This window comes from Cebus imitator, unplaced genomic scaffold, assembly GCF_001604975.1.
Source record: "Cebus imitator isolate Cc_AM_T3 unplaced genomic scaffold, Cebus_imitator-1.0 Scaffold60, whole genome shotgun sequence".
NCBI lineage: Eukaryota > Metazoa > Chordata > Mammalia > Primates > Cebidae > Cebus > Cebus imitator.
Genome location: NW_016107375.1, coordinates 2,977,646 through 2,999,380, shown reverse-complemented (window position 1 = coordinate 2,999,380; position 21,735 = coordinate 2,977,646). Strand labels below are relative to the sequence as shown.

General features: G+C 51.4%; 1 protein-coding gene across 8 annotated transcripts in view; it reads left to right on the top strand.

The window, feature by feature from the left end:
• Positions 1–21,735, top strand: part of CTIF (cap binding complex dependent translation initiation factor) — a 324,626-nt gene that overhangs the window by 194,167 nt on the left and 108,724 nt on the right. The gene's annotated exons all lie outside the window — the stretch shown is intronic.

Here is a 21,735-nt window from a genome sequence, read left to right as displayed (position 1 = left end):
GGATGGCTCCGTTCCTGGGAACAGTTGCCACGAAGCATTTTCCCTGGCCTCTCCATAGCAGCAACTGTTCCTTCCCAGAGTGTTATGAAAACCTGCAATTACCAAGCCACCTCTGGGTATGAGCATTCAGACCTCCTCTTCTTTCTTCCAAGATACACTGAGTCAAGACCCGGTCAGTGCAGAAAGTGGGTTCCTCTCCCACATTCCTTCCCACACAGCCCCACTGGGCTGTGGTTAATGAGCTTGGAGATTATGTATTTCACATCTGGGATGAGGAAGGTGAAGGGCTTGGGTGAATGCATGCGCCTCTCCGGGTTCTGGAGCAAGCTGCCTCCTGCGCTGGGCATGCTTTGGGACCACTCAGCAGATATCACAATGTCTCTGGGGTTTAGGGTCCCCTTCTTCCTCCAACTGCGCTGAGTGGAAGCCAGAGCCACGCATAGAAGGGAGAGGACCCAAGCAGGAGTGTATGGTGCAGGGCTCCATGGAACGCTCCACCCAGGCTGCCGCCTTGGGATGCCCAGAGTTTAGCTATATCCTGTTCCTCCGATAATTTTCCTTCTGGGCATGTATATTTCCTGGCCTCTTGCCCTTGCATGTGTGAGTAGTGGTGGAAGGTGCGGGGGCGGGAGGAAGAAGGAAAAACATATAGAATGGGTGGTTCCAGACTTGAAATGTTCATAGTGGAAGAGAGAATAAAAGCCACTCTTGTGGATCAGGAAGTTTCTGGACCTGCTGCACCATGGCCAGTGAGCCCCTAGGCCCCAGATGGCCCTCCTGGGGAAGTTGACATTGGCCCGGCCTCAGGCAGGCAGAGCATAAGGAGCCTCCTGTTGGGGCAGGCCAGGCACAGGGGGCATGGCCTCCTTTTTCCTGGGACAGCAGTCCACCCTCTGCCGTCTGACCAGCTGCCCAGTCACTTGCTGCTGCACTCACGTTCGGGCAACCGTGAACTCCTGAGAACTGCATCCACTCACACTGCTGCTCGACCCTGCTTTGCATGCTTACTTCTGCTTCCCGCTCACAGCCTGTCTCCCTGATTCTCCACATGGCTCCATGTCACCCAGCAACCCTGAGCCCCTCTGTGCAGAGAAGCCAGTGATGGCCCCTCAGGCAGCTGCATGATGAGAGACTCCTGTCTCGACCTCCTTCCTCTAAGGAGAAGTTGGCTTGTTCTGTGGCTTGGCCAGGAGTGGGTTTGGGTCAGCCTCTGCACAAGGTCCACAGTGTCCATTTCAAGCCCAATGGACAACATCTTATCCAAGGCCCTCATTTCGCACCCAGAGCTGGGCTTGCCAAGGTGAGACCCTTGCCATTAGGAGAGCCAGACTCTTAAGTCTCCAGCTCCTGCCCTGGTGCTGCTCCTAGCATCTCTCAAGGCCCCACTCTGTCACCAAGAAGCAGTGAGGTCTTGATGTTCAGAAGGGGAAGAAACCACAAATAACCCATTCTCTTATAAGCTGCTGCACATGGAATTCTAGGGGCTCTTTGCCCCTTAGACAGAGTGGTAGACCTTGCTGGAAAGCAGAATTGAACCACCTTGAAACAGAAAATTTTTAGAAATCAATCAGATGGATAAATTTATTTCAAAAGGTCATCCCTAAAAATCAAAAGCAGAAGGAAATACATGAACCTTACTAATGTTAACTGAAAAAAAAAGCAAAGTAAAAAAAAGTATAGTTGTATGCTACTGTTTCTCTCTCAAAAGACAGATCAGATGCAAAAATATATTCCCGCTACTTATATTAAAGATAATGGATGGATAGCTAAACCATAAAACCAATCGAAGGGTTATTTACAGGACCAGGGGAGTCAGTAGCACTGGACGTCTCTGAATGCCTTGCTTTGCCGATCTCACCTCACAGTCATGTTAAATGTTTCACATAAGTACAGTGTAAGTAAAAGTTAGATTGACGTAAAAACAAACGTTTTGCTGTGCCTGAGAGAGCAGACAGCTGCTTGAGCTAAGGCATCCAGACCAGCTCCTTGGGCAACAGAGGGTCCCCCAGCCTTCTCGACATCCCACAGTGGTATGTCTAATACCCAAAATCAGTGTTTCCAAAACCAGGCTTCCGTCTGCCCTGAGCCTCCGCAGTCCCTCCGTCTTCCCCATCTCAGACAAGGCAGCTCCATCCTCCTTGCTGCTGCCGACGCTGGAGGCCTTGCAGACACTCTTGACTCCAGCCCTTCTTTCCACCCACAGTGGACCATCAGCCATTCCTGTGGTCCCACCTTCAAAGTAGATCCAGCGTCTCCACCTCTTACTCCCTCTGCTTCTCCCTGCTGGGCCGAAGCAGCGTGGGCACTCACCAGGATTGCTCCTGGAATGTGACTGTCTTTGATCTCACGTTTTTCAATGCATTTTTTAGCTCAGAACCCTTGAGTGGGTCCCAGTTTCATGCAGAATAAGGGCCAGAGTCCCTTCAATGGTCTGTAAGGCCCCAGATGATCTAGCTCCCACCACCCCTCTGACCATCCCCCTTAACACTCTGCACTCCCACCACCCTGCCTTCCTAGGGGCCAGAAGTCCCACCTCAGCTGTTCCCTCTCCCCGGATTGCTTTTCTCCTGGGTATTTGCCTGGCTCCTCCCTTCCCCCCCTCAAGTCTTGGCTGCTCCATGTCACCTTCCCAGGGAAGCCTGTCTCAACCACTCCAACCTAAAAGGGCAGTGTCCACCAGAGGTGCCCCCACCGTACAACAGCATTCCCAGCCCTCCTTCCAGCTTCCCACTTCCATAGGCCTTCCCATGCTCTGGCATTCTCCATGGTGCATTTGTTCTGTTTATCTTCTGCATCTCCCCATTGGGTGACGTGCGGAGCATGGCATCGGGTGAATGCTCACTAACCTGCTATTGAGTAAATGAATGAATGGACAAGGAAGTAACCAGCCCTGCCCAAAGTCACGTACTTTGTCCTCTCAGGGCCTTTCAGCACCTTGCTTAGACACCTGCCCAGCTCTTTGGACTAGCTCCCCTCCTGCAGGTCTCCCTACGAGCTCAGACATAAGCCTGTTAGACACCCCAAGAAGTCCTAGCCTCAGAGTCCAGATTCGAAGCAGAAGGAAAGTTCAGTTCCTACCGTCCACCCTGGACAGCTGGTCACCCTGTCTCTAAGTCTTCTCCCACCTCCCAGGGCCTGTGACATGCAGGGCTGGGAGTGTCTTCATCTGGGTAGGAGTCATTACTCTTCACCCTCCCTGTCACCAGTGGGACAGCCAAGATCCCTCCTGGCTTGGGAGCCTTCAGGACAGAGCAGAGGTGGTTGTGGTACAGAGTTAGCACAGGCCACAGTGGGTTATTGAGGGAAGCTGAGGTGTCTGAAGGACAGACCTAACCCCCAAGCTGACGTCAGGCAAGCATGCCCCCATGTCATGGCCCATGACGCCTTTGTGAAGGGCAGAATCCCTGCTTGATGGCCACTTGGGGGAGGTTTCCATTTGACCTTGATGGCCCTTCACTCACCTGGTGGGGTGTGGTGGCCCCCACACTGGCCCTGGCTCTGCCCTTCGTCACTCTCTGGCCTGTGGACAAACCTCTCTGCCCCTCCCCAGTCACCTCATCTTTAAAGAGACTAAGTTACCACTGCCACTCCCGGGGCGGCGGTGGAGGCTGAGTGAGCCTGTGCTGAGGGTGCTGCACCCACACTGGGTGGCCAGCATTTCAGAATGGCGGCCCTGCAGAGCGGCCCTCGGCAGGGCCCTTCCCAGGAGCACGGGAAGCCGAGAGGCCCGTGGGGCACAGCTCTGTCATGTGTTGAGGTTTCAAAGTTCACAGATGCCTTTAGTTAATTCCTCTGTTCAAGAATCCTCGGAGGGAGTTGTGCATGTAGTTGGAGTATTTATCCGTCGGCTTCTCTCCCTCCCCTCTTCCTCCCCATCCCCGATGTGTGCCTGGCCATCTGCAGTGGCCCAGGTAACCTCCTGTGATGTACTGTGGGGTCCACCAGGCCATAGTAATTTTTTTTTGAGACTGAATCTTGCTCTATCACCCAGGCTGGAGTGCAGTGGCGCGATCCTGGCTCACTGAAACCTCCGCCTCCTGGGTTCAAGTGATTCTTCTGCCTCAGCCTCCCAAGTAGCTGGGCTTACAGGTGTGCACCACCATGCCTGGCTAATTTTTGTATTTTTAGTAGAGACAGGGTTTTACCATATTGACCAGGCTGGTCTCAAACTCCTGACCTCGTGATCTGCCCGCCTTGGTCTCCCAAAGTGCTGGGATTACAGGAGTGAGCCACTGCACCCAGAGGCTACTGTGTTTAATAAACTCTTAGAGCATGTGTGCTGTGTCTGAAGGACTGTGCAAATATCAATGCACATTGTCAGCACAACCACCCTTTGAGGTAGGTGCTATTATGTCCGCATCTTAAAGGTGAGGGAACTGAGGCAGAGAGCAGTTCTGTAATTTGCCCGGGTTTATACAACAAGTCAGAGGCAAAGCCAGGGCCTGAATGCAGGCAGGCTGCTGTAGATTCCAGGCGTGGACAATTCCCCTTCTTTCTCTCTCTGCCCAGCCCCTTGGGACCTCTCTTGGCAGCCTGTGACCCAGCTGCAGCCCCTGCCCCTGAAGCCCAACTCTGACCATCCACCTTCCAAACTTAGAGATGGCCCCCATTAGCCAGAACCAAGTTCCTACCCTTCCCCCTACCATGGACCTCCAGAGTCCTCTAAAACCTGGCCCAACCTAACTTTCCAAAATCTCCACCTGCAACTCCATCCTCACTGGCCATCCACCCGGCATCTCCATCAACTGGACCTCCGCACTCTCTGACCATGCCTGGGCCTTCCCTGCTGGACTGTCCTTTCTCCAGAAACCCCCTGGGCTGCAGGTCCCAGATCTGCTCTTAGCAGACTGGTCAGGGTCAGGCTGGTTTTCCTCAGTTTACTCTGGCACTTTTATGCCTGAGGACCAGGAGCAAGAAGTCTTTTCTATCCACCAGTCAGGACGACCGTGGCTACTCAGTCCTTGCCCTTGGACTGCCTTGACTGTCACCCCTTCCCCAACCCCTCACATTGCTCCTTTGCATCCCCAGGGAGCAGAGACGCTCTGGCTTTGGAAGGAGTGGACTCCAGCTCCTAGGACCTCTCCCTACCCGTGGTCAACTCATTGGAAGCCTGGAGCTACTGAAACCGGACCATTAAAATATTACTCACGAGTTCTAGAAATATGACAGTGTTTGGTTTGTAATATTTATCTAGCACCCCACACCCTGACCCCACCAAGTCCAGAAATATAGCACTGTGGTTAAGATTGTGGGCTCTCCCCAGCTTCCTACTTTCTAGCTGTGTGACCTGGGGCAAGTTACTTCACTTCTTCCTGCCTGTTTCATCAGCTATAAAATGAGGACAATAATGTCACTGTCTGCCCCATAGAATTGTGTTGATGATTGAATCAGTGAATCTGTGTTGTTAGAATAGGGCCTTGGACATAGAAAGCACCAAACGTGTCATTCATTATCCTGGTAGTGGTTGTTATTCTTGTTAGAAAAGAGAACTGGGGCCAAGATAGGTGTGTCCTCTAAGCCAGTGTCACACAGCTAACAGCCACAGGTTGGAGTGGAGCCTGGTGACCTGCCTCTCCCCAGGATCTGCTCTTTACTCTGCCTCTGCCTCTCCTTGGTGCACGTTGCCAGGCAGTGGGCACTCAGTGAGACTAAAGTACCCAGGTGCTTCCCTACCCCACCCTGTGCCCTGTCGGCTCTGCCAGCACTGGCCCGGCCCACCCTGTCAGCTGCCACCTCACCTCCCCTACTGAGCAGAGCCATGTTTTTTTTTTTTTTTTTTTTTTTTTTGCTCTGTCGCCCAGGCTGGAGTGCAGTGATGCAATTTCAGCTCACTGCAACCTCCACCTCACCAGATTCAAGCAATTCTCCTGCTTTAGCCTTCCAAATAGCTGGGATTACAGACATACACCACCATGTCTGGCTAATTTTTTTGTATTTTTAGTAGAGACAGGGTTTCACCATGTTGGCCAGGCTGGTCTCAAACTCCTGACCTCAGGTGATCCTCCTGCCTAGGCCTTGGCCTCCCAACCTGCTGGGATTACAGGCATAAACCACCATACCCAGCCAACCAAGGCCATCTTTAAGAGGCTTGCCTCAGTTTCCCACCAAAAGAAATGGGCTGATGGGGCTGAGAGCCTCCCACTGTGCTTTCCTCTCATCACCCTCGCCTTCCCTCAGGTCATACTCAGCACAAGAAGGGAGCTCAGCGCGCCTTCTGGGAACAGAGGGCCAGCAAGTGGCACTAGGGCCGAGGACCCGACACCTGCCTGCTCATCCCCCAGCTCAGAAACCACTTGCCAGGGCCCCTAACCCACAGCAAAAATCAGAATATTCACTTCCAGTGGAGCCCAATACCATGTGCAGCAAGCCAGGCAGAGTCAGAAGAGCAGGACATGGTCCCTGCCTGCCTCCAGGGATGAGCTGTGGACACAGGCCATAAACATGGAGATGTTTACTTTCAATGCACGAAAAGGTCCTGGGACAGACAGCGCAGTCCTCGTGGGCCAGGGTGACCAGAACCGTTTCCTGAAAGAGGCACACACAAGCTCCCCAAGAACCAAGAGAAGATGTGTCGAGGCAAAGATGAGTGCAGAGGGGGTTCCTGCAGGGGAATAGCGTGGGTGCTCACAGGGAGAAAGAAAGGAGCAGGGCAGGTGGCAGCACAGTGCCCAGGGTGCCCCGGGATTCTTCTCAAGCCTTGAGGCTCCCCAGAGGACAAGCAGAGGAATCCAAACCCTTGCAAATGCCCCCAAAGGGGCTACAGACCCGAGGTCATCTGGAAGAGGCTGAACCTGCCACAGGAACCCTACAGATGCCAGAGGAGGTAGCTTCTGCATTTACGTCTCCTGGGTTCCTGCGCAGACAGCGAGAGCACCATGCCCGAAGTCCTGACTTGCCACTGCTGCCATTCCCGGAGTGAGTGATGACAGCAGCAGGAGCAGGATCAACTTATTGAGCCTTGCTCTGTGTCAGAACCCAATGCAATAGCCTTTATCATCATTATTCCCCCATTTCACAAATAGAGAAACCAAGGCGTGGACAGTAAGCGCCTTGCCCAGGGGCCCATGCTAGAAAGTGACTGGGTCCAGAGTCTGGCTGGGTCCAGAGGCTGGCTCTCCCTGCTTCTGCCAGGGGTGTTTCTTCATCTTTAAACAGCGCAGTGCAAGTCCTTGCCTGTGAGCATGGAGTGAGCATCGGGGCTTAATGGAGATGGGAGCAGCACACCCAGGACTCGCCCCCTCCACCGGTTTATCACTCAGCATCCTGGAGAGCCGCTTTGGTGGTTTTGACCATTACATATTTTAAATTATTTTTATTCCTAGTCAAATATTTAATTTTTTACCCATAATGGACAGTTGGTTAAAGGCAGGAAGCATTAAAGAACACTGATATTAAAAGGCTGGTTCATGAGGAACACGTAAGTGGTAATAACTCTGCACATATGCCTCAGGGTGCTCTGCCCAGATCTGCAAGTCTCATTCATCTGGTCGGAGTTCTCATGCGGCAGCGCCTGCAGCTTGCAGAGCTTTGCAGCCCACGGCTGGAGACAGACAGAGCCCGACACCCATCCAACTCTGTGTCCACGGGGAGTCCAGGCCCTCCTCACTCAGGTTGTGCAATTTGGGCAGAGGTACTTCCTAAAAACTCTCGGGTCTCAGCATTTAGAAACAAACAAGAATATCTCAGAAACAAACTGGCTTTTATTTTTTTAGAAAAACATAAAATTCGAGAATTCCAAACAGTGGGCTATGAAATCAGTTTTTGCTTTTTGTTTCTTTTTATGCCTTATATAGTCAAACTTTAGCCTACAGTTTAGCGTGTACTGATGCCAAAGCCACAATGTAATGGTAATCTGTCGTTCTGAAACGTCTTTGTAGAAAATCATGCTTTTGCTTTTATAACTCGTTTACAACAAATGAAGAATGCATCACTTGATAATTGGCAGAAGGCTAAATCTTGCCTTTATTCATAAATGTTAGTAAAGATCGGGTTGAACACACAAACCTTGGAATTCACTTCCAATAACATATCAGTCTAACAACTGTATTTGACATAAAATAACTTCTTCATCGGGTACTACCAAAAATAACAAAATATTTTTTAAACACTTAAGATGGTGTTTGCAAGATAAAATATTACGGTGAGAGGAATTCTCAAGTCCCAAAGGATCGAGCAAGATCCAGCTGCAGCAGTCCTCTAAACTGCCTGGAGGTAAAAAGAAGCATAATGAGATTCCATCCTTTTTCCCTCATGTTGAGGGGCTAGGTCTCCTGATAAGTGCCTTACAGGCCCACCCCAGAGAGCAGGGGCTTACCTTGAGAAATTTGACCACAGGTACTTTCCAAAAGGGCTGACTGACTTGCTGATGGTGAGCACTGGTGCACAGGCCCTCCCAGGTTCCCCAAGATGTGGCGGGGTTTGGCCGCCCTTCAGACTGTGCCCAGACACTCAAGTGCCATTGAAAACTCTATTGGTTCCAAGTACACAGACGCACAACCAGCTCTGTGTTCGATGCTGGTGATGCCATCCTACGGAGAGGGGTCTCTGCAGTGTCACCTCCTGCTAGGTGCAGCGGACTCCCTTGTGCCAGTTCTACTGTATTTCATTTGGTCTGCCCGGCGCATAAGAAATTGACTTAAGAGAAATTGCTACGAAGCCTTTGTTGAGCCTGGTGCTTCTTCTAGAGTGGCCTCTCCACTTCCTCCCTTTTAACTAAATCCTACTTATTTCTAAAAACTTTTGATTCTGACAAAATTTCAGACTCTCAGAAAAGTTGCGGGACAGTACAAAAAATTCTCGTCGGTCCTTCACCCAGTGTTCTGTGATGTTAACATTTTATCCTTCTTTCTCTCGTATATATTTTTTTCCTGACCCGTCGAGAGTAAGTTGCCAAATGGATGCCCTTTTACTGCGAAATACTTCACAGTATGTGTCTTTAAAACAAAATCATTTTTTTCATAACCATAATACAATTCTCAAAATCAGGAAGCTGACATAGATACGATACTGAAATTGAGTCTACAGACCTTACATTTCTCCAGCGATTGATCCTAGACTGTGGGGTGTATTCAACAGCAATTCTTAAGTCTCTATATCTCATGACATTGGCCTTTTTTTAAAGAGTGACTAGTTATTTTGGTAGAAGGTCCCTCAACGTCTGTTTCTCCGGCCTTTCTTCATGGTTGGACTCGGGTTATACATACTGCGGTGATGTGACCTTCCCAGTGCACCATGTCAGAAGGTACACGCCATTCTTTAATCCCCCGCCTGGTGATGTTAACTGTGATTACCTGGCTAAAGTGGTGTCTTCCAAGTTTCTCCACTATAAAGTTACAAGTTTCTCTTTTGTAATTAAGAAATAACTTTGGGGAGATATTTTGAGGCTACGCCAATGTTCTGTTTTTCTTCCAACCTTCACCCACTGGCTTCCATTGATGATTCTTGCTTGAAACAATTATTCTTATGGTGGTTGCCAAGTGATTTTCTAATTCCATCATTCCTTCTAAATGTACTAGTTGTCTTTCATCATAAGGGAAAGTCTTTCATTGACTTTTAACTCACTGCTCTTAGCCTCAGGACCCTAGCACTTGGGAACTAGGAGAGCGGGTCCTTGTCCCAGAATACACAGGCTGACTCCTAACTGAGTAGTGTTTAATGTGAAGGTTATCAGCACCCTGCTACAAGGTCTCTTGTATTTTGGAAGATTCTAGACCAAGAAAGTGTGTGCTGGGAAGCCGTGTCCCAAGATGGCTGGGCTGGGGGTTCTGCTGCGCATAAAGCCTTGAGTCCTCTCCGCGATAAGATCTCGCCACAGCCCATCAGTTCCACCAGCCCTGGCTGAAAAAACGTGGCCCAGGGGAGGCCCTACTCCAGCTAACTCCATTTCACATTTCCTTTCCTTCCGAGGATGGAAAAACAGCCCTTCAGGGACGAGTGAACTTCACATAGTGAAGTCGTGAGTGGAGGAGGCAGTCCCAGAAGGGTGGCTGGGCTGAGAGGGCTAACAGAGTGAGAAGGCTGGCGGCCTTCTCTGCCAAGAGCCTGGAAGCTCCACGCCCACGAAGCCCAGCCAGCTCTGCTGCGTCCCATCTTTGCTTCGTGTAGGGGCCTTTCCCCAAGAAGGCCTGGCGTCCCCTCCCAGGGCCAGCCCAAGGCAGGAGGAATGTGGACAAGGTTTATCATCACCCTGTGGTCAGCACTTTTAGCTCAGCTGTCCCCTGCTTTCCAGCCCCCAGGCACAAACACGACACCTGCCTGCTCTTGGAGGTGCCCCGGGCTCCATACTTTCCCTCTTGAAAAGTATCTCTCGGCCGGGCACGATGGCTCACACCTGTAATCCCAGCACTTTGGGAGGCTGAGACTGGTGGATCACAAGGTCAAGAGATGGAGACCATGCTGGCCAACATGGTGAAACCCCATCTCTACTAAAAATACAAAAATTAGCCAGACATGATGGCATGCGCCTGTAGTCCCAGCTACTCAGGAGGCTGAGGCAGGAGAATCACTTGAACCCAGGAGGCGGAGGTTGCAGTGAGCCAAGATCACACCACTGGCAACAAAGAAAGACTCTGTCTCTTTAAAAAAAAAAAAAAAAAAAAAAAAAGTGTCTCTCCTGTGCTGCACTTCTCTAGGACCCTCATGTTTGGGACACCAGGGTCACAGCTTGCTAGCCTAATGAGGTACTCCATGCATACCGATTGAAGCGTGTGGGGAGGGTCTTGATGGGTGGGGAAGATCAGGCGCAAGGACAAGCAAATGCAGCGCTATGATGGTGGCACCGCCTCTCTAACTCTTACCTGGTAGACAGATAAGAGGGCCCGGCTGGCCTGGAGGAGTCAGGAATAAGATGAGATGGAGCATTGTCACCAAAGGTTTCAGGTCAGAGCATGGCAAGACGATAGTCATGGCCGCAAAGCAGGATGGATGGAGGAGAGGGGCCTAGTGTGGTGTGGTCTCTTCATCCAGAAACAGAGATTTGGAAGGCCTGGGTCACAAATGCCGAGTCCAGCCCCCTGGTCCCTGACCGAGGGTAGAGCTGAGTTCCTCTGCAATCTTAGGGGGATTCTCCCATCTCCAGTACTTATCTGTCTCCATCATCCCACCTCCAACCACTGCTGGTGTCTCTACTCTTCTTCAGGGCATTCCTCTCCGTCCTGTGGGTTCTTCCATTACCTCACCTCCTCCAGGAAGCCCTCCCTAACCTCACCCCAAGAACTCACCAGACCCCATGTCTTGCTCCATGCTGTGGTATATGGTTCTTTGAGTAGACACAGCAATCTTGCCGCTAGATTTTAAGATCCCCAAGGGCAGGAACCATATGTTACGCTGCTTTGTGGCTACCTGAGCCCCTACGCATAACAAATACACCAGAGTTTGATCAGATTTTAGCGTTACAAAGGAAGACTGGAAAGGTGGTATGTGATTCAACTCAGATCTCAGGGGAGAGGCCAGCCTGAGAAGCAATATTCTTCACTTGTTGATCAAATATGGTTTTCAGTGAATGGAGAATAAACTATGGTGGGTGAGGAAGCTATTGGTCGGCCAGCTTGCCAACCAGTGCTGAGCCTCCGGCGCCCCATCTCCTGCCCTAGCAAGCTCCCCAGTGTGTTCCTGGCTAAGATACTTGGGAAACCCCAGTAGGCAGGTCTGCATGGAGGGCCTCTAGCCAGAAGTAGGGAGGTGCGCTGGGCAGGGGAAGGGCCTGCACTGGAACCAGCAGGGTGGCGGCCCACACGCAGTTCAGGCTGCCGAGGCCTGTTCATTGTCCCAGGGAAGCTCCTGACACCTTGGAGTCCTGGGGTCACTACTTGGTTTCATGCTCAGGCCTCCAGTGAAACACTTTATTCAGAAAGTCTAGGAGAGGAGGAAACCGGCTTGTTTAAGAGGATTTTGTAGCCAGGGGCTGCGGCTCATGCCTGTAATCTCGGCACTCTGAGAGGCTAAGGTAGAAAGATTGCTTCAGCCCAGGAGTTCAAGATCAGCATTGGCAACATAGGAAAACTCCCGTCTCTACAAAAATTAAAAAAAAGAAAATTAGCCAGTCATGGTGGCACAAACCTGTAGTCCTAGCTACTTGGGAGGCTGAGGCAGAAGGATCACTTGAGCCCTGGAGGTCAAGGCTGCATGAACTATGATCACCCCACTGCACTCCAGCCTGGGCAACAGAGCAAAACCCAAAACCCTGACTCTAGGAAATCATCATAATAATAATTTAACAAAAAAAAGATTTTTGTCCTTATCAGCTGTCACCCCATCAATGGGTGAAGTAATGGAGAAAGCAGCCCCTTCCACCAGTCCCAAGATGGGCTTTGATGAATTAAAATGCCTAATCTTTTGCATTTCTCAGTTATTCCTGCTAGATTGTTTTAACTAGCAGTGAGAACGTTTTTCTGGAAGAGCACAGATGGGGCACTCTCTTGGAGTGAAAGAGCCCAGGCATGAGATGGGGGTTCGGGCCCTGGTCCTGGGCGGGCTTGCTGCTCGATCGCTCCCAAGGGGAAAAGTCTCCCCTGGATTACTGTGAGGATCGAGGGAATATGTGTGTCCCCAGAAGGTGGGGGCCACTCCGTGTTAAATCTGAGTACCATGGTGACTTGGGACGAATGGAGGGAGGGAGGGAGGGATAAATGATTTAAGTATCACTACGCCTTTACTCCACCGTCACTGCAGCCCTGACAGTGGAAGGAAAGCCAGAAGCCCGGAGGTGTGGGACAGCATGGAACAATGGAGGCAGGCCCATTCCTGGGAAAGCACCTCCCGGAGATCAGCCCTCCCCGCCCTCACAGCCACCACGTACATAGCTGTTGTGAGGGCCATCTGATTGATAGATAACAGGGAGGTTAAGTGACTTGTCCAAGACCTCCCCGCTGTACCAGGTCAAAACCAGCATATGAACCCAAGGGTGCCCCACTTTCAAGTTGTCACCACATCAGGCTGCCTCTCCAGATGAGAACTCCTTAGAGGGCTGCTGAGGTCCAGGAGGGCTTCCTGGATGAGATGCTGGTTGCAGAATGGGCAATAGCTAACTGGTGAGGGATAGGGCACTGCTGGCCAGTGATCGGATGCCTCCCGTGACAGGAAGCGCATCACGTCCCCAGACAGACCCGTCTGCTGCGGGGCAGCGCTCCCCACAAGAAAGTTCCCTCGTTAAGTGAGCCCAGGCTGCATCTCCGGGCCTTCCCCCACTGACTCCTCCCCACCTTTCTTTTCTCAGGCAGGCTCTATGATCCGTCACACCTGGGATGTTAAAGAACTTTGAGGCGACTTTCTCTCTATGTGCCTTCCCCTTGGTCCTTGCTTTTCTAGTTTAAGGGCTGTTCCAGCACACCGAGATGGTGAGACTGAAATAGCCAAGGAGAAGGGCGACTTACGGGAGGGCCACTTCCAGGTCAATCAACTTGTGGGGGAGTGAGACGGCAGAGGGCCAGCTAAGACCCATTGGCCAGGGTACTGAAGCCAGCTGCAGTGGACTCTAATGGCCAGGCTTTGCACTGGGGGTAGAGAAAGTCACTGAAGGTAGACCCCAGGCTGTGAGGACCCTGTTGCAATATTTCCCTGGGGATGGTGGTAGTGAGTGTTGGTTGATGAAGTTTCGTGGTGGGAAGCTATGCCCAAAGCTTAGCCCTTAGAGGCCAAAGTTAGAACAGGAGTTAGAAGCCAGACATCCTGGGGTCTCTCCCTTGACCTAACCCTTGAAGTAGCCTCAGTTTTCCTATCTGTACTATGGGTACACAGTGTAATCCCTTCCTCTGCGTAGCTGGAGGACTCATGCACCATTGCTTGGAAAACCCACAGCATAATAATATTACAAACAAGCACTAATATAGGACTTATATCAAGTCCTTTAAAACTCATAAGACCCTATGAGATGGGTTTTCTATTTGTTCCCATTTTACAAGGGCAGGAGCTAAGGCACAGAGCAGTTAAGGAATTTGCCCAAAGTTGCACAGCTAAAAGTGCAGTGTCAGGATTTGAACTCTGGGGATCTGGCTCCAAAGTCCATACTTCAAACTCCCACGAACTACTGTGAAGCTCGGGGGATGCCCAGAGCCGCCAGCAGGCTGCAGTGAGGGTCTACGGCCAGATCTGGGAGACGGCAGGGCTTGGCAGGCCGAGCGGAAGGGCGAGGGCCTTCCCCTGGAAACACTCCACGAGGTTCACGCGGAGCCTGGCGACTCCCCAGGGCAGCCGCCTGCTCTTCCCATGACATCACGCTGCCTCAGAACTTTGGAGGCTGAGGATTCTTGGAATGCCGGATTCACCCTGGAACAAAAATAATACCTCGTATTTATAACGTATTTTTGTTCCCCGCAGGCTGCCCCTGGCTTCATGTTGTTGTAGCCTCAAACTAGCCTTGTGATCCAGGCAGGAGTCCTGTCGGTGGGAGGCCACCCTGAGAAACACCTTGAGTTGGGGCTGGTCTCCCATTCTGCAGGTGGGAATACTGAGCCACGGGGAGTTGAGTGGTTGGGCAAAGCTGCCCAGCAAATTGGTTCTGAGCAACGTGGGCTGAGAGCCCTGGCTTTCCAGTGGGGTTTAGAGGAGGGCCTCAGAAATGTGTCCGCAGTTGAGTGAAGCTCAGAACCCCATAGAATATCCCCAAGAAAGCCTTTTTCCCTCAGCCTTCTGTGCGCTTTCCTCCCTTCCCCACGGGGCCGCAGTGAAGCCAGGGGGGCCGCCCCAGAAACAACCCCCCAGCCCAGCCCCACAGGCCCCAGCCACAGGAACCAGCAGACTGTGGTGGGAAAGGGCTGCTCCCAGCGCAGATGGAAACCGAGGGCTGCAGTGGCTTCTGTGGTTTTCCCCAGACGCAGTGGAGCCAAGGCTGGCTGGCCGGATCTCCAGCCCTCTCTCCAGAGCCCTCCCAGGCACTCCCCTCCCCAGCCCCAGCCTCCCCATTCCCCGCAGGCCCTGGCTCAGCCCTCCACCTTTGCTTCTGCACGTCTGGCCCCTACTTCTACACCACACGCTGCCACAGGACAGCCCACGGCTCCCTCCCTGCTGACTTTGGCTGAGGACTGTGGTCCTCTGAATTTGGGTTTAGTGGCTCAGCAATGCTGTGCAGGTTGCCCTGCCCCCTCGGAACCCTCAGTGTGGCGGCTGAGGGCACACATTCGGGGGCCATACTACCTAAGTTCAAACCCAGGCTCTTGCCTAGTGCAAGCAGTGTGGCCTTGGGCAAGTTTCTTACCCTTTCTGTGCCTCTGTAAAATGGGGTGAACAATAGTGGCTCTCTTGGGGTTAAACAAGTCATGCCTGGCACAGTACCTGCTTCCTGCGTGTTAGCTATGAACCATTCTTCTGCGTCCCTGTGATGTGAGTTTGATTCCTGTGGCCTCAGGGCCACCCTCGGGGTGGGGCCAGCTTCCCGGGTATGTGCACTGCCCGAGTCCAGGCCCTGCTCTTGGCTTATGCTCTGATGTGGCTGCCTTGACTTTCTCAACAGCTTTGGAACCAGGGGCCCACATTTTCATCTTGCACAGGGCTCCACTCGTTATGTGGACGGTCCTGCCTCCAGGCCAAGGTAGGACACGAGCCTGTGCTGCTCTCTGCTTTCTTTCCGTCATGACTCTTGTCCTGGGATGAAGCTGGAGGTGTGTTTCTGTAATTAATGGCTTCATGTCTGTCTCTCCAAATGGACCCTAAGCTTCATGAAAGCAGCAGCCCTGTGTGTGTAGTCATTGCTGCCTCCCCGCACCAGACTGCAAGGGAGATGTAGAGAAGGTTCTGCCTCATCTGAAGGAAGTGGATGCTCTGGGAGCAGTTCAGAGGCACACACAGGACACTCTGGTGGCAGAGATGTGGGTGTGATGTAGAGTGTTCCAGACTGTCATCATCTCAGAGACATCATGGTATTGGCTGGAGGGCTCAGGCGGGACCCTGGGAGCTGGGGAAGGCTCCTGCTCAGGTCTGGACATAAAGGTCAGGTCTGGATGGGATTAGGGGAGTGCTGAGGGACTCCCTAGGGACAGCTGAATAGCTCTGTCACACACACACCCCGCCTCCACCTCAGCTTCTCTCAGAGGGCTGCAGGAGCTATGTGGCCTCAGGCGATCCCACTGACATCTCTGATTAACCTCTGGGCAGAGCAGAGTCTCAGCATGTGTTTAGTTAATGAAACAACAATGAACCAGCCTGTCTTCACATCATTCATTGTTCATTCATTCATTCTACAGTTGGTGAGAAAAGTCTTTGCCTGTAGGGTACAGAGGTACCAATCAGACCTTTCATCTATTCCAGAGCATCCATTTGGCCAGGTAAACGTGTGATTTCTAAAGCTTTTAGTCCATGCAGTGATACCACATGTCTTACATGAACTTTTGTCTAGGCTGGCAAAGACCTCAATCTTAAATTGTTTTCTGTCCAACTCTGAGCAAAGAGAGCCATAGAATCTACTGCAGTGGGAGAGTCTGCAGCTTGGCTGGCTGCCCATGGTGGCAGGAGCGTCCCTGACGCATGCTGGCCCTCTCCTCTCAGGGTTGTTGGGAGGGCGTGCTCAGGAAGCAGCCGGTACAGTGCTGCTGTTGCCGCCACGATGCTAATGATGGTCCTGGCAATTACAGGGCCAATGAGTTGCCTAAGCTGTGTAGCGACGTCCCCAGTTCTCCAAAGAGCACTGAGATCTCCAATAAGTAATTGTTAAATCCAATCATATAGCGTGTTACAGCAGAAACACAGAGCTGCATTCCTGTGAAGGCCTTGCCACTCACTAGCTGGGCGACCCTAGAAGAACAAAGCAACCTCCCTGGACCTTGGTTTTCTCATCCGTCACGCTGTAACTCATGTAATCTCACAACTGCCCCTGCGGTGGGGACCGGCACAGCTAGAAACAGAGACACAGAGAGGTGAGATCACCCAGCCCACGCAACTGTGAGTGGCAGCCAGGCTCTGTGCAGGCTCCAGACAGACCGGCAAGGAGTGTCCTGCAGGGGACACCCATCATCCGATTCAGCCCAGCACACATCATGAGTGCTCCGTTAGTACAGGTCACTGCGATCCTTGTCTCCAAGTGTTCACCAGCCAATACCATGATGCCCTTTGGTTGACTCCCTCAAGAGGGAAGAAAACTCCCCTCCCCTATACTTTTCCTTTTTAAGCTTCCCCATCATTCTGCAAACTGAGGTAGGTGGGGTGACTTTTTTCCTGGGTTCTATACGCTATTGCTCAGCCAAGCACCCCCCTGAGCTGCAGAGAAGCTTCTGGTGCCCATGCCTCCTAGCCTCACTGCAACTCTTGCGTTGTCCGGGGTGGCTGGGCCAGGGCAGGCAGAGCTCATTCGGGGCATGTGTAGGTGGGCAGAGGTGGAGGTGCCGACACTGGTAATAAGCAGTCATCACTTTTCCTGAAGGCAAGAAATATGAGCCCATGCATAGTTTTCAAGCCACTTGCCCTAGGAATTTTGCTTTCAGAAATTTTTAAGCAGACCTACAAATTATGTGGTAAAGTGTCCGACATGGAGAGAACCATAATAAGTCAGTGGCCCTCAGAATATCTAGTTGGGAATGATTATGAAATAAAAAATGAACAGAGGGACATTTGTTTCCATTTGGACTACTGTGAAAATGATTTTTTTTTAAAAACACAATTTGAAGTTATTCTCCCTACACCCACCTCCCAAAATGCAGCTGTGGTGTTCCGAGAACACTTTTGTTTTTTGTATAAAAGAGAGCAGTCTTAGAGTAAAACAAGACATCTGATTTCAGAACCCAAAGAAGAAAGAATAAACTAAATGAACGATGGAAAAAGCATAAGCTGACAATTTCCATTCTCCAAAAAAAAGCATTATTGTCCTAACAGCAGGTGTTGCCAGTAGCACAAATGGAATATTAATCTTATCTCCTGGGCTGTTCTTCCTCACCCGAAGACTTCCCCAGAAATAGGCAGAGAGATGGGCTTTTGCCCTTCTTGCTTGCAGGGCTGCAAAACTGGGTGTCCAGTTTGACTCCCGACCCAGGATCCACATTTCCATGTGTCTGAGACCAACTGCAGCCTCCTTGCCGGGCTGCTGGGAGCAAAATAGGCTCATCCCTGGCCCAGCCAAACCCCAAACCCACAGGTTTCATGGGGAGCAGCCAGCTGGCCCCCGAACGAAGGTATTGATGAAACCCAGTGCCAGCAAACACAGAAGAGAGAGGAGCTGGTTTTGGCTGGCCCAGCTGACAACCGCTGACAAATATTTGTGAATGGTCAGAGCAGCGAAGCCTGGGTCTCCATTGCTGGGGAACGAGGCCCAGCCCCAAGTCTGTTCCAGTGCCCTTAGCGGCCCTCTTGGCTTCATCTCAGGCAAAGAACTTGGACCTCGTGCAGTTGCTACCACCGAGGCCTCAGTGGCCATTCAGCCCTTTCTCTCCATTATTACAGGTCACTGCGTTCCTTGTCCCTGAGTGTTTATCAGCCAAGGAGGCTGGATCTAAAGGCGAACAGGAGATAGATGGGAGGTGGCTGCAAGGCGCTGTGATTAGTTCCAGGCTTGGCCCACTCCTGGAACCTCTGGCAGGCCCTCTGCTGTGGGAGTGCCCCTCACAGAGCCTCAGTTGTCTGTCAAATGGGAACACAGGTTCTTGGCCTGCCTGCACACACCGGCCAGTCCCAGCAATCACTTGCCCTGAGAACTAAGCAAGGCCTTGTGCAGGAAGAAGGAAAAGGGAGCATAGAGGGACAGTCTTAGTGCCTCTTCCTCCAGTGACATCTGGGCTCTTCCCCGCCCTCCCAGGGTCCACTCAGCTGATTCTATCCGCCATTGAGCTCCGTATCAAGACCTCCTACTTTCGAACCTGTTAGTCTTGCCCACCCAGTTAGGAGGGAACACTTGAGGTGGACTCCCTGGCTTCCCCTGCTACCTATGGAGAGCTTTTCACATGTACAGAGGAGCCGCCACCCAGGAAGAGTGAGTCTAAGAACCCCCACTAATGCCAAGTGGCCTGGGGCACTCTTGGCCATCGCTGGCTGGCTCCAAGCTCTTTCCAACCAGGAAGACATGGAATTCCAGGTACCTGCAGATTTCCAGAAATGAACAGCAGAAGCCCTGCAGGAGCCAGCTGATTTCTTTCTGGAGCCCCTGACCACCAACCGTGTAGCAATTACTGCCTTCCCCTCCAGGTAGACAGAAGCTGTTTTCTTTCGGCGGCGGGGGGGGCGGGGCGGAAGAGTGCACTAGGTCGAGAGAGGGAAATCCCTGATATGACAAGTGGGAAACCAGGCCGTTTCAAGACGGATGTTGGGAAGGGCTTGGTCAACCATCCTTTGGGGATGTTTCTTGGGCCATAGCTGCAGGCGCCACAAAAATTCTAAATAAGGATGACAGAAGTTGTGAGAATCAATCATTATCTGCCAGGGAATTTCCAAGGTTCCTCTCTGGGCTTAAAAATAACTCACATTTAAAGAACAATGAAAATGGAAGGAGCAATTAGCTGAAAGTAATTGAGAAATTAAAGGAGGGAAAATTCTCAAAAAGTCAGAGGTACACGGCACCCTGCGGAGGTCTGTGAGCCACAGTTTCTTCTGTGTTTTCCAGTGGGGGTTGGCTCACACTCTGCAGAATGAGGCTGCAGCCCTCTGCACTGACTCAGGCATCTGGGGCTGGGTCGGGCTGGGCAATCAGAAGGCCAGTTGGTAGAGTTGCTGGGAGGAACCTGACTCAAGGGCCTCATTTTTCTGATGGGGCCCAACTCTTCTCCAGGGGCTGGTGCTGAGAGCACCTACCCTGCCATATGGAGTCAAACTGCCAGGGAGGAGGGGGTGTATTTGGGAATGGAGGGGCTGCCTCACCCACCCAGGTGTCAGGCCAGCAGTGCCCTTGCCCAGAAATGTAAATCAGAACCCAACAAGATTGAACTTTGACACCAAAGATGAAAGATGCCACGCAGGCCTCCTGAGAAATGGCCCAGGGCATGCCTAGTCAGCAGGATTCAGTTGAGGTTACCAGACTTATAGATATTTCATGATGACTCTGAAATTACTGAAGTAAACACAGACAACCCCAAACCTTAGACACTGTATATAAAAACAAACCTAAGAAGACTTCAGACAGACAGGCCGGGGACCTTAGGAGCTGAAGAATGGCACACTGGTGAGTTCCTGGGTTTTCCTCTTGGCTCAGGTATCCCAGACTTGGAGCTAAAGAAACTGGAGACCCTAGGCTGGGGACAGTGGCTCATGCCTATAATCCCAGCATTTTGGGAAGCCAAGGCAGGTGGATCACCTGAGGTGAGGAGTTCGAGACCAGCCTGACCAACATGGAGAAATCCCGTCTCTACTAAAAATACAGAATTAGCCAGACGTGGTGGTGCATGCCTGTAATCCCAGCTACTCTGGAGGCTGAGGCAGGAGAATCGCTTGAACCCGGGAGGCAGAAGTTGCAGTGAGCCATAATTGAGCCATTGCACTCCAGCCTGGAAAACAAGAACAAAACTCCATCTCAAAAAAAAAAAGAAAGAAAGAAAACGGAGACCCAGAAACACCATGAGGCCCGAGAAGACAAACAGAGCCCCAACAAAAGCCCGCTCATTCTAGCTAGAGCACCAGGAAAGGGGCAGCCTAGCAGGACAGAATACACGAGGCGATAGTCCTTTCCTCCAGCCAAACACCCCTGCAGGAACTGTGGCCCCACCCCCACCCAGCACTCCAGCAGAGGCCCAATGAGGGGCCTAGACTGTGAGGAGGTACCCAGCCCCCCACCAGGGTGGTGTCAAGGGACCAACTGTCATCCCCATTGGGGATAATGAGCCACTAAGCTTTTCAATGGCTGCTTTTCAATTTAAAAAAAAAAAAAAAGTATTAATTTTAATGAGAAAAAATAATGCATTTAATCCCAACCCAGGATAACCCCCATTTTTCACAGATAAAAATGTATCAAGTGATTAACATTGAATTTATGTAAGCAATAAGTTGTAAGTAAATAAATACAATTTGTTCATAACATGCAATGCAGTGAAGGGCTGTGGTACCCGAGACAGGTCATGGAGGAGGTACAGGCTTATTCTTTAGAAGTTAACATCTTTCTGCAAAACCTTTCCACCCTTTTACCACCTTTGAGGGATTTCTGCTTATCTTGTGCTCCAACTGCACTTGCAGTAAAGTTGCAGCATGGAAAACACCCTGAGGGGAAGATGGAGTTTGAACATAGCAGTGCTGTGAGTGATAGGAAGCAGCCTTCAAGCCAGCCAGAAGGGTCCTGAGAATGCCCCTCATCACTCCTTCACCTGCCTTTTGGCCACAACTCAAAACATTTGGAGCTTGTCCCTGGCGCACAACTCATACCTGTTCCCTGTTCTCAGAAAGTATCGCAGATGAGCCTGTCTTGACCTACACCCATCATGTTAAATACTCCTTCGTATCTGTTTGCTAGGCTTGCTATAGCAAAGTCCCACAGACTGGGCTTCTTAAACAACAGGCGTTTTATTTTCTGACACTTCTGGAAGCTGGAAGTCCAAGATGAAGGTGTCCGTGGGGCTGGTTTCTCCTTGGCTTGTAGACCGTTGCCTTCTCGCTGCGTCTCCATGTGGTCTTTCTTCTGGGCGTGCAGCCTCTCTGGTGTCGTGTGGATGTTTCCTCTTGTTATAAAGCCACTAGCCAGATCGCATTAGGGCCCACCACAACAGCCTCATTTAATTTAATCACCCCTTTAAAGGTGATTCGTCACATCTTATCTCCAACTGCAGTCACATTCTGAAGTATTAGGGGTTAGGGCTTCAACATATGAAGTTTTCGGGGGTGGGAGGGGACACAATTTAGCCC